This window comes from Bubalus kerabau, chromosome 9 (assembly GCF_029407905.1).
Source record: "Bubalus kerabau isolate K-KA32 ecotype Philippines breed swamp buffalo chromosome 9, PCC_UOA_SB_1v2, whole genome shotgun sequence".
Classification (NCBI taxonomy): domain Eukaryota; kingdom Metazoa; phylum Chordata; class Mammalia; order Artiodactyla; family Bovidae; genus Bubalus; species Bubalus kerabau.
In genome coordinates this window covers 92,874,599-92,888,706 of record NC_073632.1, presented here as the reverse complement: position 1 = coordinate 92,888,706, position 14,108 = coordinate 92,874,599, and positions in this window count along the sequence as shown.

Here is a 14,108-nt window from a genome sequence, read left to right as displayed (position 1 = left end):
CCTTTCCATTAGTGTTTTTACACACCATTTTGTCTCATTGGCCACAGTCGTCCTTTCCTTAGGCTGTTCACAATGATATCCAAAGCCGACACTTGCTTGAATTTCCACACTTCAAAAAATGACTGTTCAGAAACAGAAACAGACGTTGAGAACAAACTTACAGCTATCGGAAAGGAAATGCAGTGATGGGGAGGGGTAAATCAGGTTTTTAACTCAGCACATGAAACCACTTCTCCATTGTAGTTTCTACTTTTAAATGAGGATCTCAAGTCTTTACATGTGAAACTATTTCACAGACTAGTGCGGGGGGGGGGGGGGGGGGGCGGGGAAAGAAGAGAAATAAGACTAGAATAATCTCCTGGGTATTACGGCATTCTAGTTTCACAGCTAAAAAGCTAAAGTTAATTGCTCCTCTCTGAGTAGTTATATAGTGATCATGAAATAGACTTCAGAATTTGATTACTTAATTCAGACCATCATATCACTTGATTTGGCATTGCTAGGTTCCTGCCGCTGACTTATACATTTCACTTGTAACTTATTGACCATGTAGGCAATCTTATTGAAATTAAACAGAGTACTAAATATAATGCATAGTACAGAATATAAAGTGTTATGGAATTAATAATAAGCTTGCAGGAACCAGTCAAGTTTTCAGAACTGTCAGAACTATAAAAGACTTTGAATGGAATATTAGTCCATTTAAAATAAAGGACAATTTTATGTTTTATATTTAATGAGAAATTTCCACAGAAATAACAGCTACTGAACATTCACAACAGAAATATAGAGATATTAAAAATTAGACGAAATACAAAATATATAAAAATATATGTGCATGTGGGTATATATGAAAGCTTATGCATATATGTAAATATGTTGTATGTGACAAAGCTCTTGAGTTTTGGAGTTTAGCAACAAATATTAATTAGCACCTTGTACTTGACAGGTATTATGCCAGATATTAGAGGAGTTACAGAAATGGATAAAACAGTCTTTTCTCCAGGATCCCATAATCTAGAGAGGAGATGGATGCGTGAACAAATAGCTGGACCACATTGTGATAAGAACCCAACTAGTAGTATGAGGAATGGTTATTCTAGCAGAGAGGAGAGAGCAATTCATTGTTCCTGGGGCATGGAAAGCTTCCAGTGGAAAATGACACTGTGGTTTAGCCATAAAGGATTGGTGGGATTTTTCCAAGGTAAGAAAGAAATGAAGGGTATTCCAAGCATGAACAAGAGCATGGAAAATTAACAGCATGGGTTGTAAGGGCAGGAGGAAATGGCAGGAAATGTGTTTGGAATGGTATATGGTACCAGAATCATGGAACACAGAAGGTAGACTGTTAAGGAGCCATGCTGACAATGAAAACTTTGGACTTCATGGTCGGTCACTAGAGGAGTCTGAGAAATTTAAAAAGAGAACAGCTTTACTGCAGCTGGGATAGAATATACCAGAGGAAGAGGAGGTTGAAAAAGGAAGAGTAGATAGGAATAGAATCAGTAAGATGCTGAAGTAGAGGCAATCACTGAGCAGGAAAGAAAGAGGATAAATTTGGAAATCATTTGTGAGGTTAAAAAGGAAGCACTGGTGACGGATTAGATGTTGAGGTAGGGAGAAGAATAGGTGCTTAATAAGTATTTCTGGTGTGATAGTGTGGTGATGTTTTAAATGATGCATTCCCTCACCCCACATACAAAATTCCTGTTGCCTCTCACTCAGGTGGCAAAGGCATGTTACCATCTGTGTCCTCAAGTTACTGTTAGTACTGAAGAAACAGAAAGTTTAATGGCAGTGTCTCTGGATGTAACTCCAGGGAAGTGTTCTATCTTGCTCATTTTTCCATATCTAATATGTTGAACAGAATCTAACACATCCTGGTGTCCAATAAATATGTGTTGAATTAAAAAGAAAGCCAGAAAAAAAAAAAAAAAAAGAAAGCCAGTATTTTGAATGTCAAAATGGAATTTGGGAGCTCATGGTATAGACAACAGCTTTTAGGCAAAAAAAAAAAAAAAAAAGAAAGAAAAAGTCAGGGGAGGGGGTTTGAGTAAATGGTTACTTGGATTTCCATGTCAAGAGCTGAGGTCCTGGCTTAAGCAGGAAGCAGACTATGATTTTCTCCTGTCTGTCCAGATTAGACAAGAATCTTAGATGTGGGATGGGGAGAGAAGGCAGAGCTCTGAGCCTGACACCCTTCAGGGATTAGCTCCAAGGAGGACAGAGGAAAGACGGAACTGGCTGAAAAGTTTGAGGGTCTAAGAGGAAGGAGAACTGAGACCCCATTTGCCTTTGGAATTCAGAGGAGTGCTCCACACCATGCTGGCCTGACAGCTGAGATTCTGGGATGGCACCCCCAGGCAGAGAGACTGGGAGAGCTCCCCCTAGGGTCCAGCAACCAGAGTGATATAGGACAGCATCTTACCTGAGGCTCAGGAGGAGAGAGGTGAGCTGAGATCATTCTTCTTCAGGCATATCTGGGAGCCAGCATCTAAGGGGAGAGAGGGAGGAAACATAAGAAGGTTTTAGCATCTGAAAGTCTTCAGAGAGCAAGCAGCTATGAAAAATTCTAAAGGCAAAAGGCTTTGTGGAGAGTTTTGGTGTTATGAGTTGGGTTCCTCTTAGCATCTTCTGGGAGAAGGCAATGGCACCCCACTCCAGTACTCTTGCATGGAAAATCCCTTGGATGGAAGAGCCTGGTAGGCTGCAGTCCATGGGGTAGCGAAGAGTCGGACATGACTGAGTGACTTCACTTTCACTCTTCACTTTCATGCATGGAGAAGGAAATGGCAACCCATTCCAGTGTTCTTGCCTGAAGAATCCCAGGGACTGGGGAGCCTGGTGAGCTGCCGTCTATGGGGTCGCACAGAGTCGGACACGACTGAAGTGACTTAGCTTAGCTTAGCATCTTCTGAGAAAGTTGAATTAAGTGTTGGATTCTTCTAAAATTATTTTTTATTTGTCATGTCGTGCTTTCTGGGACACCACCTCGCCTGAGACAAAGCCTAGGGAGTTCTTGCCTTAGTAGATTCATGAGAACAAGATCTATGCATAGGAACACACTGAAGAGAGAAATTATTAGAAGTTCTTTCCTGTACCCCCAGGTGATAGTCTAGAATTGTATATAAGTGGAAGGAGTCTCATTTCCTAGTTCTCTGAAAAATGGTAGACTTTTGAAAGCTTATTACCATATTTCATCAATTCTTAGATCCTTTTTCACGTAGCTCACATCTTGGAAATCCGGATAGATTATGCAAATGTAATTATTAGCATTGTTGTTAGTGGTACAAATACTGGTGCCTAATTTTCAGTGGCATCTTAGTTTAATGCAATACTATGAGCATCAGATACTGTCCTGAGCACTTGTATTAGTAATCACTACCATCATACAGACAAGGAAACTGAGGCATGGGTAAGGTTCATACCTTGCTAAAAGCCGTGTGTATCATGCAGAAGGGATTCAAAACAGCTTCCTTCAGAGCGCATGCTTATCTGTACACTATGTCTCTACAGCTACAGAGGGTGCCCCAACAGCTAGGTTTCTCTGCTGTTACCTTACACATTATCACATGGAGTCATTAACACAATCATAAATTGGTGCTGTTTCATTCCTATTTAATATCTGAGGAAAGTGTTTAAAAAAGGTTAAGTAACATAAGGTCATATTGTTCGTAAGCAACAAAAAAGGACTTGGACCTTGACCTGATCCGGTCTCTCTTTTACCAGCTACAAGGAAACAAAGACTTTGAAAGGTAATCTGCACAATAAAGGGACAGGAAAGCAACCTCCTAAGTTCAGACAATTTTTATTTATAGAGATATTTTATAAATGCTCTGTGAAAATATATGTTAAATCTGCTATGACTGAACCCTCCAAAGAATGTATTCTCTATACCAGGGAGAAACAAAATAACGTTTATAAATTTGTATTTATTACAAAAAAGTGCCAGGCACTGGGATACTGGCTGTTTTATTTTAAAGGCAACTACATCTGAATTTTAATCCGGTCCTATATCTGGATGATAGTTGGCCATAAACGCATCCTGGTTTGGCTTTCTGGGGTCTCACACTGCAAACACGAAATTCGGTTGAACTAAAGGGGCTTATTAAATTCAAACATGATTAAGTTCATTGATTCCCCATTAGGTGCTGTGGTGAAGACAATGTGTCACTTTGCCTTCATCCTGATTGTAGCGGTTTTACTATTACCTGACTTGCTGATCCTGGTACCAGGCTGCTACTTGCTCTGTCCTAGTCACTTATATTTCTGATTCACAGATCTTCTAAGGGACTGATATTTTTAAGGTCACAAAGCCTTGTGTTTGTGTGGTAATTTTGTTTTCTAACCATTTTCAGGGATTATTTTATTTCTACAAGTACTCTGTGAGGTAGGTAAGGCTAGTATTTGCATCCTAGTTTTACATATAAGGAAACAGGCAAATAGACGTCAAGCGCCTTGGAAAGGTCACTGGCATAGTACTAAACTTAGGAACGGAAGACTGGCTTTCATACTCAGGTCAGCCTGCACTTCTGAAAGGAGCTACATATAAGGCCCGTTTTTAATAAACTTGGCATTAAATACAAGGTAAATCCACTTGCTTAATATTTAACCAATAACCACTCCTTGAGTTTTCATGATTGATCAGGAGGGATAAAATTTTCCAGTAGGCTAACCATTAGAAGGGTGTCCCGGGTAGCTCAGCCAGTAAAGAATCCACCTGCAACGCAAGAGACCCCAGTTCGATTCCTGGGTTGGGAAAATCCCCTGAAGAAGGGACAGGCTACCCACTCCAGTATTCTTGGGCTTCCCTGGTGGTTCAAATGGTAAAGAATCCTCCTGTGATGGCAGGAGACTTGGGTTCCATCCCTGGGTTGGGAAGATCCCCTGGAAAAAGGATCAGCTACCCACTTCAGTATTCGTGCCTGGAGAATTCCATGGACAGAGGAGCCTGGCGGGCTACAGTCCATGGGGTCTCAAAGAGTAGGACTTGACAGATTCTCACTCCACTAACCGTTAGAAAAATTATATAATAGAACCTTATAAATGGATTCACTGCTCATCTTACCAAGGGGAGTTTTTGTTCAGAGAACCACATCAGGTATTAAGATTTGTGAGCTTCAGCCACAAATTTACCTGGCTTGCTCACCAACTCTGACCAGTTCAAAAGCACAGATTAAATGTAAAAGAGGAAGCGAACTTATAAGAGAAATTAATGCAAATACACTAAGATCTAAACTAGCATTTAAATAGCCTGGACTTCTCTATGCTTTCTTATATACACCATGGCAGAGCCATTTATGAGCACATTTTTGACAGCCCCTCGGAATGTGTCCGACTACTGGTCTTATTCTCTGGGCTAGTGGTTCTTGTGAGTATGGGAGTGAGTGCTAGTTAGAAGGAGAAGAGGGCCAGAAAGAGGGACTACCCTATTGGGAGTGTTTTGGAAATTTGCAGGGCCTTTTGTTGTTGCTGTTCTGGCAGTGTTTTGAAAAACAACTTTTAAATTATAAATCACATTCATTTAATACCTCTGTAGTGTATTAGGCTATTTTATCAATTAAAAAGATTTATTGGAGTACAGTTGATTTACAATGTTGTATTATGTCAATTTAAAAAAATTTACATATATAGGCAAGCATGTCATCTACAGTCGACGCATTGGAAGAGACTCTGATGCTAATAAAGATTGAGAGCAAAAGGAGAAAAGGGTGGCAGAGGATGAGATGGTTGAATGGCATCACTGATTCAATGGACATGAGCTTGGTTGAATGGCATCACTGACTCAATGGACATGAACTTGGGCAAGCTCCAGGAGGTAGTGAGGGACAGGGAGGCCTGGCATGCTGCAATCCATGGGGTCACAGAGTCAGACACAACTTAATGACTGAACGATAACCATTATTGATGAATTTCATTAGAGAGTATAGTAAATGAAACATCCGAAATATCTGTGATGTAAATGGGAAACTGGTTCTAGGGCATGCTCTAGATTAGGCGTCTCCAAGTGTGGTGAGTGAGTCAGCAGTATCAGTATCACCTGGGAACTTGTTGAAAATAGAAATTCTTATTACTCCAGACTTACTGAACAAGACATTCTGGGGATGTGGCCCAGCAGTCTGTGTTTTATCAAGGTTTCCAGGAGATACTGATGCCCAAGTTTGAGCACAGCTGATTGGACTAATGGTACCTGCAGTCACATTATTGTTAAAGGAACACAGAGGTTACTACCTTTTCTAACTGCAGTCTTCTGGCTTTTACACCTATGCAAAGCCAATGCTTTCTTGGTCAATCATTCTAGCGAAGAGGGCAGGGCTGGACCTGAGGGCTGTCAGCACTGCGCTTTCTGTCACCTCACACCTCTCTAGCGCTTATGCTTCAAAAATTTCTGCCTCAGCACAGGTCTTCTGTGAGCTAAATTGTTTTTATCTGTTGAGATTTTGCATGTCTAGAGATAACCATAAGGAGTAGGGACGGCATTATCGCTTATGAAAATTATTTACAAATTCACCCAATATTGAGTGTGGGGGACCTTGAGAAATATAAGGAATTATATTGCATCGGCCAAAAAGTTCCTTTGGGTTTTTCCATACTATCTTATGAAATTTTTGGCCAACCCAACAGTATTTTGGACCCAAATTGGCAAAGAAATGTGCTTGGTTAAAATAAACATTAATAAAGAGTAAAGAGATTTGGGGTGAGAGGCACTGGAGAGAGAGAGATAGGGAAGAGAAATAGAGAAAAAGGGAGGGAGGAAGGAAGGGGGAGAGAAATATTCAGAGATAAATTCAACCAGCGAGATGCACGAAGGTCTTCTATTTGGGAGCAGACACACACTCATACACACACACACACACACACGTGCGCACGCTCCCACGCTCACTGTGGGATAGTCACACTGCTGGTTAACAGTCCCTTAGGATACCTGTTGAGAGCTGTACTTGGTCTTCCATGGATGACAAATAGGCAACAGACAAGTTAACTACTTGAGTTTGATGTTTAAATGAAGCTCTCAGACTTCTATACTGTAACAACATAGTCCGTATTCTCTGAAAATGCTTTTATGAATTATGGACCTTACTTTTATGTTGTTTTTAAAAGTGATAAAAAACTATGAGGTTTGGTTTTTAAAACAGTATACAATGAGACAATGTGACCAAAATTAAAGGTCAGAATATTTTCGTAAGTTTTGAGTGAATATATATTGATGTTAATTAAAATTTGAAAAAGTATGACGACTTTGAGAGGTTTTTTCTTCTTTAAAGGATACCATTTGTACAAAAACTAAAAAAAAGTATTATTACACAAGCAGTCACATTATCATTTAAAATAATGGAAGAAAATCAGAATCGTCTTATATAGGCCTATGAAGACTGACAAGAATATTTCTACCTAAAACAGTGAAAAGCACTGTGCCATTAAGCAGGGCATACCCTAAATTAAAGTTCTTTAAAAAGCCATGAACAGAGATATGAAGACAGTCTCTTTACTTTTTAAAATTTTATCACTTTACGCCTATATTTTCTGGAAAAAATACTATTTCTTTTGATTACATAGAGGATCACTACCAAATGATCTACATCACTTTATAATAACTTAGATATTTCATCTGTTCCATATCTAATAATTTTCTGAATGAAAAATATCAATCGTAAAAATTAACCTTTGCAGTCTGCACCTTTCCATTGTTACACCATACTGAAAACTCTTAAAGGCTCAGATAATACGATGAGACATGACTGCCACCATGTGGGCAATAAGATGATACAGATTTCAAAATCAAATAAACCTTCAATTTAATAAGAGAATGACCATATTCTTTATCCTGAAAATGCAATGGAAACAATGATAAGAATGGTCAGTCCTCTGTGAGCTCCATGTTCTATATCCATCGATGTGATGTTCATTTTTGGTACAAGGAGGTCAGACACTGACAATATTAACTACCAAAATGCCATTTATGGAAATTATCTAGTCTCATGTGTTCCACAGGCCCACAGCATGTTATTACTTGGGAGCCTGCTGGAGATGCAAAGTCTCGCCCCACCTTAGAAACTTGGAATCCAAATCTGCATTTTGACAAGATGCTGAGGATTGTCCTACATGCTCAAGGTCAAGATGCTTTCATCTGCAGCTGGACCCTCGCCCTTACCTGTACTTCCCACCCAATGAAAGGGCAGGTAACTTTCACCAAAAAGTTCAGATAGTTAAGAAAAGTATTGCTTGTTTTACTTGAATTATCTGATTAACTTGACTTTTCCTTTGCAGATGTAGAAATCTACTTCATTATTTGCTGAGGTTAAACTACTGGATTAATTCCACAATTTAGAGAAAAAATTAAAACAAATTTTTCAGAAAAAAAGGGCTTATTTAGAGAGTATTTTATTTTGCCCAATCAGAGCCCTTCAGCATAAAGAGACATTCATATACATATATATGAACATTTTCCATAAACATTAATTTATAATACATTTTTTAAAATACCAGCTTAACGGTATTTATTTACAAAAATATTTCATTACCTACTTTTAAACCTTTTGCTGTGATGACAGTTTGTAAAGTACAGGAATGCAAAATAACTACAAAGTTTAACACATTTTTCCATGTTTGCAATAGTGCTTTTTTTTTTAAATGAAACAGTACACAGAGATGGGTTTTTTAATCATATTGAAAATGCATATTCCAGCAATCACCTTTGAGATAGTTACCAGACTGAGCAAGATTTACAAAAAAAAAATAAGTGCAGCAACTGAAAACTATCTGCATGTACATTTCAAGGTGGACACAAGCTTGAGCTCTGTATCAAGCATGCTTGCTCCTGAAGTGGACAGTGTTAGCAAAACTTAATCTTGCTCTTTTTAACATTGTTTTTGGTGTTGCATTTACAATGAACCAATAGTATAACTAGAAAGCAAGATGTTTTTCCAGTTCTATCATGTTAAGCAAAGGTCACACCCAAAGATCACAGTACTATTTATTTACAAAAAAAAAAAATTAAAAATTTAAAACATGATTTACCCTTTTTGCATTACTGTCTATTTGTATGTTGAATCTGTTTCCAATTCCTTACATTGTCTTCAGTGGAAGCAAAATTTAAACAACACAAAACACATGCATAAAAAAACCCCCAAACTCCCAAATAAACAGGATTCCATTGTCATTAGCCTATATCCATTTTAAATGCCCAAGCCAAACAACCTACAATAAATTAATACTGATTTATTTACATCACATACACTATAAAATTTTAATTTAACCTATAAGCCTCATTGTGAAATACTGGCAAAACTGACATTCATGATTTTTCTGATGTAAAGAGTGCAATAAAAAGAGCAATTACACACAGTCCTGGACTACTGCACTCCATTTGTAAATGAGCCGTTTCTAGTAATTTAAGACTGTATTAGAAACTGAAGAAAGCAATGTTATAACCTTGACAACTGGGAAGTTATTAAAACCATTTAATTCAGCTGAGAAAGGTAAGCGAAAGTTTTCCCTTTAATTTTGTTGTTGTTACCACTATTTTCTGTCCACAGAACCTTTAAAACTTCTGTGGTATAGTAAGATCATTAATATTCACAGGAAAAATAATCCCCATAGCACTTTACAAGAAATTGATCAGTGATGAAAAGTATAATTAACAAAAACTGTAAACAGTATCTTCACATTCATTTTCAAATGAAAAAACATAATATATGGGCATAAATTTCAATTCAAGAAAACAAACACCCTGAAAGGGAAAAGAACAAAAAGAGGACACTTAAAGATAGAGAAGTGCTCTTTTTCAAAGTAAATACAGATATTCCTAGACTTTTTAATCTGTATTTACTTTGAAAAAGAGCACTTCTCTATCTTTAAGTGTCCTCTTTTTGTCCTTTTCCCTTTCAGGGTGTTTGCTTTCTTGAATTGAAAATTCTGCTTTATTGAATATGCCAAAGCCTTTGACTATGTGGATCACAATAAATTGTGGAAAATTCTTCAAGAGATGGGAATACCAGACCACCTGATCTGCCTCTTGAGAAATCTGTATGCAGGTCAGGAAGCAACAGTTAGAACTGGACATGGAACAACAGACTGGTTCCAAATAGGAAAAGGAGTACGTCAAGGCTGTATATTGTCACCTTGTTTGTTTAACTTATATGCAGAGTACATCATGAGAAACGCTGGACTGGAAGAAACACAAGCTGGAATCAAGATTGCCAGGAGAAATATCAATAACCTCAGATATGCAGATGACACCACCCTTATGGCAGAAAGTGAAGAGGAACTCAAAAGTCTCTTGATGAAAGTGAAAGTGGAGAGTGAAAAAGTGGGCTTAAAGCTCAACATTCAGAAAACGAAGATCATGCCATCTGGTCCCATCACTTCATGGGAAATAGATGGGGAGACAGTGGAAACAGTGTCAGACTTTATTTTTCTGGGCTCCAAAATCACTGCAGATGGTGGCTGCAGCCATGAAATTAAAAGACGCTTACTGCTTGGATGAAAAATTATGACCAACCTAGATAGCATATTGAAAAGCAGAGACATTACTTTGCCAACAAAGGTCCATCTAGTCAAGGCTATGGTTTTTCCTGTGGTCATGTATGGATGTGAGAGCTGGACTGTGAAGAAGGCTGAGTGCCGAAGAACTGATGCTTTTGAACTGTGGTGTTGGAGAAGACTCTTGAGAGTCCCTTGGACTGCAAGGAGATCCAACCAGTCCATTCTGAAGGAGATCAGCCCAGGGATTTCTTTGGAAGGAATGATGCTAAAGCTGAAACTGCAGTACTTTGGCCACCTCATGCGAAGAGTTGACTCATTGGAAAAGACTCTGATGCTGGGAGGGATTGGGGGCAGGAGGAGAAGGGGATGACAGAGGATGAGATGGCTGGATGGCATCACTGACTCGACAGACGTGAGTCTGAGTGAAGTCTGGGAGTTGGTGATGGACAGGGAGGCCTGGCGTGCTGTGATTCATGAGTTTGAAAAGAGTTGGACATGACTGAGCGACTGATCTGATCTGATCTGATCAAACTGATAAGGAACAAATTCTATAAACTACAAAATAAAAAACCTTCATTGACAAAAATACATAAACTCTGTTTTCATTTTGGAAATTTATTTTTTAAAAAGGTAGAAGAAAATATCTGGAAAACTATTTTAAATATATATATATATATATATATATATATATATATATATATATTAAACAATAGTTAAGGTAGGCATCCAACAGCAAGCTGCAGGTATTGAGAAAGACCTTATAATTATTGTTGTGAGAATTTTCCCCCAAATAAAATTAATATTTGAAAATGCTCAATAGAGGGTTTCTTTTAACCATAGGAATGGTATCTTTCCTGTCATGTGTGAAGACTTTTGAATGATGTATTATTCTTTAAAATTAACTGTATCTCGATATGAGATACCAGTATTTCTTATTATAAGCATAAAACAACTTTTTGTATGGATAATATACATACTTTTTAAGTACTTTGACTTAAACTTAACAAGTTGACCATTTTTAAAATTAAAGAATACACTTATAAAAATTATAAAATTCCATTTTAAAACTAAAAGTATATTGTCTAGCAGTATGTATAAATATAACACTTTCAGGGTGATGCTGGAGGAATAATAAAAACACTAATGAAGTAGCTACTGCTATTTTACAGAGGAGAAAAATGAGGTTTAGAATGGTGACCCTATGGACTGTAGCCCACCAGGCTCACTGTCTCTTTTCTCCTCCGAGTCCTTCTGGCCCCTCAGCTCTCCTCCCCATTCCTGCCTGCAGTCTTCCTGTGGTGGTTGTTGAGTTGCTCAGTTGTGTCCAACTCTTGTGACCCCGTGGACTGTAGCCCGCTGGGCTCCTCTCTCCATGGGGATTCTCCAGGCAAGAGTACTTCAGAGGGTCACCATGTCTTCCTCCTTGGGATCCTCCTGACCCTGGGATCGAAGCTGGATCTCCTACACTGAAGGTAGAGTCTTCACCGACTGAGCTATGAGGGAAGCCAAGATTTCCACGCCACCCACCACCCCATAACCACCCACACAGGAGAACTCTGTGGATCTCTTGAAAGGGCCTGAAGACAGCCCTTAACTGCAGTGTCATCAGCAATATGTTTTCTAGTAGTTTCTGCCCCAGAGTAGTCCTAGACCTTTGGTGGGCCAAGATCAGATCAGATCAGATCAGATCAGTCGTTCAGTCGTGTCCGACTCTTTGAGAACTCATAAATCATAGCACGCCAGGCCTCCCTGTCCATCACCAACTCCTGGAGTTCACCCAGACTCACGTCCGTCGAGTCAGTGATGCCATCCAGCCATCTCATCCTCTGTCATCCCCTTCTCCTCCTGCCCCCAATCCCTCCCAGCATCAGAGTCTTTTCCATGAGTCAACTCTTCGCATGAGGTGGCCAAAGTACTGCAGTTTCAGCTTTAGCATCATTCCTTCCAAAGAAATCCCTGGGCTGATCTCCTTCAGAATGGACTGGTTGGATCTCCTTGCAGTCCAAGGGACTCTCAAGAGTCTTCTCCAACACCACAGTTCAAAAGCATCAGTTCTTTGGCACTCAGCCTTCTTCACAGTCCAACTCTCACATCCATACATGACCACAGGAAAAACCATAGCCTTGAGTAGACGGACCTTTTTTGGCAAAGTAATGTCTCTGCTTTTCAATATGTTATCTAGGTTGGTCATAACTTTCCTTCCAAGGAGTAAGCATCTTTTAATTTCATGGCTGCAGCCACCATCTGCAGTGATTTTGGAGCCCAGAAAAATAAAGTCTGACACTGTTTCCACTGTCTCCCCATCTATTTCCCATGAAGTGATGGGACCAGATGGCATGATCTTTGTTTTCTGAATGTTGAGCTTTAAGCCCACTTTTTCACTCTCCTGTTTCACTTTCATCAAGAGGCTTTTGAGTTCCTCTTTACTTTCTGCCATAAGGGTGGTGTCATCTGCATATCTGAGGTTATTGATATTTCTCCCGGCAGTCTTGATTCCAGCTTGTGTTTCTTCCAGTCCAGCGTTTCTCATGATGTACTCTGCATATAAGTTAAACAAACAGGGTGACAATATACAGCCTTGACGTACTCCTTTTCCTATTTGGAACCAGTCTGTTGTTCCATGTCCAGTTCTAACTGTTGCTTCCTGACCTGCATACAGATTTCTCAAGAGGCAGATCAGGTGGTCTGGTATTCCCATCTCTTGAAGAATTTTCCACAGTTTATTGTGATCCACACATTCAAAGGCTTTGGCATAGTCAATAAAGCAGAAATAGATGTTTTTCTGGAACTCTCTTGCTTTTTCCATGATCCAGCGGATGTTGGCAATTTGATTTCTGGTTCCTCTTCCTTTTCTAAAACCAGCTGGAACATCAGGAAGTTCACGGTTCGCATATTGCTGAAGCCAGGCTTGGAGAATTAAGTAACTGCTAATTAGAAAAACTTTGAGGACTGAGGCCAGAACCTGAATTTGCAGGTTCCCCATGGAGACCGGGATGCAGCGCTGCCACCGAGCGCCACCTGGCGGTCTCTTCCGGCTGCTTGTTCTACTCTGGTGCGTTTGTGCATGATAAGTCGCTTCAGTCGCGTCTTGACTCCTTGGGACCCCATGGACTTTAGCCCACCAGACTCCTCTGTCCATGGGGATTCTCTAGGCAAGAATACAGGAGTGGACTGCAATGCTCTCCTCCAGAGGATCTACACTGGTAGCCTATGTGATCCATTTACTTCCCCCATCATAATTTACTTTTATGCAGTGTCCAAGCAGCATTGAGCATCTCACGCTCACATCTCAGGGCTATCCGCTGATGAAGAGTGAGATCATCCATCACTCGTTGGGACTGACAAGATCTTCTAGTTCTTAGGAAATGGGTCTACCAATGACATTGAGAGGTCAACATCTGTGACAGAGGGCTCCATCTCTCTGTTATCATGGGGCTCTTGGAGTGCGCCCTGACCTCGGAGGGTCGCGCTGACACGTCAGCACGGGCAGTGCTCCATTTCAGTCTTGTCACTGAGTGACGCTGGGCTCCCTATTTATAAATTTGGAAATGGATGCCAGCAGAATTGTAAGGAAGTGTCAAGAGCAATCAGGTGGAGTTTCATGTTCTTGGAAGTATGCTCGT